At 42.7% G+C, this 4,153-nt stretch overlaps 1 protein-coding gene across 6 annotated transcripts in view; it reads left to right on the top strand.

Moving 5' to 3' along the window:
* The first annotated feature begins 164 nt into the window (after positions 1-164).
* Positions 165-4,153, top strand: part of USP37 (ubiquitin specific peptidase 37) — a 78,872-nt gene continuing 74,883 nt past the window's right edge. For 4 of the 6 annotated variants that reach the window (XM_024563883.4, XM_045197983.3, XM_045197982.3 and 1 more), the window contains exon 1: positions 418-620. The gene's annotated coding sequence lies outside the window, so the exon portion shown is untranslated. Of the gene's footprint in view, positions 280-417; positions 621-3,058; positions 3,949-4,153 lie in introns of those variants that run through there. The other 2 variants (XM_045197981.2, XM_045197980.3) reach the window with 2 other exon arrangements.

The raw sequence follows: 4,153 nt of genomic DNA, 5'->3' as shown, positions 1-4,153 counted from the left end.
ACCTTTCACCCCTGACCCCGCCCACACAATCTCTTCCTGCCTCCTAGCCCTTAGCGGAGTTAGTCCCAAAGTATGAAATTTGCCTCTTAATATTCAAGACTCAAAGGATATCCGCTACCCATCAGTCCCTGCATCCGCAGCAAGCAACCCCAGAAAGGGGTATGAACTCCAACCCTCTTCCGGAGGCCCGTGAAGGGCGGGAAAAGCCGAGCAGCCCTAGGCGAACAAGTAATGCGCATGCCCCACTGGGCAGAGCAGGGGGAAAACGGTGGGGAGAAAGTGAGTGAGTGGAAAATGCGCATGCGTACTACCGTCAGATGGGGAGGGGCTGCCTCCGCGAGACCGCACCTGGTGCTGGGGCGGAGCGAGGGCGTGAAAGGGCGGAGTTTGCAGGCTTGCGCGCACGCGCCTCGTTTGGTCGCGTCGAGTGTGCGTGCGTGCGTTGCGTGTTTGCGTGTGGTCACAGTTCCCGCCATCAGCCGCTCTCCCTGATTCGGGGGAGTGAGCTGTTCCTCTTCTTCGCATTCGGCGCCTCTTCGTTTCTTAACCCCCTCTCCTCCCCTTCCACGCGGACTCCGTGTTCCAGCAGGCCTGTCGGGGCTTCGGACTCGCAGACACAGGTAAGACGGGCCCAGCGAGCTTCTCCACGGAGCCGTTTTCCTCAGGCCCCCTCCCCCCGACCCGTGCGGTCCGCCCACTCGGCGTTCACTCTCTGGAGTTCGCCGCTGCCGTTCAGCCGAGCCCTCATCCCCTTGGCGCTCCCCTGGCCTCACCGGTACTCCACTTGGGTCTTCCCCTAGACTTTCCTCCTTTGACCTAGACTTTACTGTCACTCGCCCTCTCCGCAACCCGAACCTGCCGCATTTCGCTGGGGGCTGTCGCCGTCCGCGACTCGCCCCTAAATGAGGTCTGCTGTCTCTAAGGGGAACTTAGGTTGCCGCACATCCATCAGGCCTTGGACAGGATGCGCGTCCACGCTCTTGACATTCTTCACTTTCTTTTTTTCTCCTAACCATCTCTCACTAAAAGGTATGAATTGTGTTTTTGTCGTGCATTTGGTTGTTCCCCGTCTCTAGCCATCAGATCAGGTTGTCAAGTTTACCTGTTTTAGTTAATGGTCCACGGAAGGAAATGATAATTGATGACAAAGTCCTGTTTTTGGAGAGTTGGCCTGTGGTGGTTTTGAGGCAATTCTTTAAAAAATGTGGCTCGATGTAAATGTCCTTTTCTGGGTGTCAGCATCTCAAAAATATCTAACTGGAAGAAATATTCAAGAGAGGATGTCAAGGCCAAGGCTCAGTGGGTTAGAACATCGTCTGGATACGCTAAGGTTTCCGGTTTGATCTCTGGTCAGGGCACATAAAAGAAACAACCAGTGAATCCACAAATAAATAGAACAAATAGATGTTTCTCTTGTTCCTTCTTCCCCCTTCCTCTCTCTCTCTTTCTCAAATCAGTAAGTTTTTTAAAAAAATGTTTAAAAAGAGAAGATGTCAAGTAGGCAGTTGGACATACAGAGTTGGGGCTCAGAGGAGAGTTCTGGGCTGGACATACAGATACGTGTACATGCGTCATCTGCCACTTTGCGTTGATGGTAATCAAAGCTTTGGATGTGGATGAAATTGCCTAAACAGAGTACAGTGCTAAAAGAAGGGGGCCTAAGGAGGAGCGTTAAGCGATGCTTGGCATTTAGTAACTGGATAGAGGAATACGAGTCTTGTAAAAGAGTGAAGTAATCCGTAGGGTTGGATTTTGCTGAAAGGTAAACGTTGAACAAGGTCCAAAGCCCTGCGAAATCAAAGTAATCGACGATCATAGCAAGAGTACGATGGAGTAAAAGTGAATATCCGGGTTTGGTCCCAGGTTCTGTTCTCTTTTTATTTTTCCCTTTATGCCCTAAGTTTTAAATTCCACTTATATATTGATGACTTGAGAATTTTTATTTCCAGCCTGTTCCCTTTGTTTTCAGTTTAACATCTAAATAGGCGCTGTCTGCTTGACATCTCAGCTTAATTAATTTTTTACAAATTTCAAATAAAACATGTCTAAAAGCCAGTCTTAATCTTTCCCTCCATACCCACCTTCTTTCTTCTCCATTATCTCATTTCGTTAAGTGATAGATCCTTTTATCCACTAACACAGGCTAGACACTGGAAAGCCATTCTTGACTTCTCCCCTCATCCCGTGTGTTTATACCCTTTTCAACTTCTATTTATTCTATTTCCAATATATGTCTTGAATCTATTTCTCTACATCTGCAGTATCACTTTTCTAGTTCAAGCCACAATCCTCATTCACCAGGACTTAATGTTACTTACTAGTAGCCTATATTCTCATCTGTAAAATGGGAATAAATATCACCTTACTGGATTATTATGAGGATTAAACAAGGTAACCGTCATAAGCACATGGCACACAGTAAATAGCTAATAAGGAGTAATTGTTGTTATAGCTGAATCACTTCAGTAGTTTCCTATCTAGTTGCCCTGTTTTCTTTCATTCGTGCTCCTTTCGCTGTTCTCCCCAAACTCAAACAAACCACATCGCTTGTCTATGCAACCGTCTCTGCTTAAAACCCTTCAGTGGCTATCCCATCATTGAGTGTTCATTACATTTAGGGTAAAATTCAAAATCTTTACAATGGTCTACAAGATTCTGCATGACCTGATTCTTTCCTGCTTTACTAACTTCAACTTCATCTTGTACCATCCTTTTTCCCTCTCTAAACTCCATCACACTGTGTTCATTTCAGTCACACCAAGTTATTTTGTCACAGGGCCTTTGCACATTTTGTTCTGTTTGCCTGGATTGTTCCAGCCTGACAATCCTTCAGATAACTCACTCTTCAGTTTTCAGCTTAAGTGGTACTTCCTCAGAGAAAACTTCTCTTGATGCTTTCTAACCTCTAACTCCCAAGTCTTAAATCAGGTACAGTAATATAATCACTCATCATGCTCTGCATTTTGTATCATTTTTTAGAACTTGTAACTATATGTTTACTTGTGTGATTAAAGTCTGTCACCTACTAGGATATAAGCTGGTAACTTTTTCATGTTTATTTCTCAAAAACTTGTTAAGTGAATAAGTAAGCTGGAGCTTGCTATAGAACCATCATGTTTTTTGGAATTACCAACTTCATGATATTTTTGTCATTTGAATATTCACTCTGCAGACAAATCAAAGGACATAAAAGAAAAAAAGCAAAGGGTTTTCCTGGCTTTGGATGATTTTACATGCTTATGGCATGAAACCACTCAGCTTTTAGATTCTTTGCATTGGAGATAAACTTTATTTAGGTCACCTTCTGTCTTTCAGCCACAACACTAATTTTATCTCTGTGCATTTGTTTTATTGATCTTTTTAAGAAAGAAAACCCTTAGAAATCAGAGCAGTGGTTTATATACCTTAACAACAGGCTAAACTATGAGACCAGTGAGGATGATGTTCCCATAAATAAAGGAAAATGTCATATTTAAGTAAATTTTTAGAGGTGGATGTGGAAGAAAATATTAAAATTTAATAATTTTTGTGTATATAGAACAAGATTTTTGTTAAATAGAAAATAAAATGTAGGAAGCATATGAATGCAAAACAGAGGCATTTGGATTTATTTTATAGGTAGTGATGAGCTGTTAAAAATGGGAGAAAGTGTCAGTTAATCAAGTTGAGTAAGTTCTAGAGATCCGCTGTGCAGCATTGTACCTGTAGTTAACAATACTGTATTATACACTTAAAATTTGTTGAGAGTAGATCTTATGTATTCTTAACATAATCAAATAAAACTCAAAAATGTTTGGGAGGGAACTGGCATCAATGGCAAGTATTTAGCACTTAACAAAGTGCCTGTTATGTTGCAGGAGTACAAAAGAAGATAGGACAGGTCCAACTATCTCTCTCCCCCTCCTTTAGGGAGAAAGTTAAGGAGACAGCTCGTGCATACTTTCTTTGGTAAGAGATAAAAAGAGTAGTTTTTTAGAAAGGGTGAAGGATTCATTGGGTGGAAGAAATGAGGAGACTGGAAAATGGTTGCTGCAACCACTTTCATTGATGAGGATGCAATATGGTCGTAGTTAATAGGTTCTGGTGTTAGACTTTTGTCTCTTCCTGACTCTGTAACCACGGATAAATTACCTGATCTCTCTAAGCCCCAGTT

This window comes from Desmodus rotundus, chromosome 2 (genome assembly GCF_022682495.2).
Source record: "Desmodus rotundus isolate HL8 chromosome 2, HLdesRot8A.1, whole genome shotgun sequence".
NCBI lineage: Eukaryota > Metazoa > Chordata > Mammalia > Chiroptera > Phyllostomidae > Desmodus > Desmodus rotundus.
Note: the sequence above shows the minus strand (reverse complement) of the source record. Positions and strands in the feature narration are given on the sequence as shown.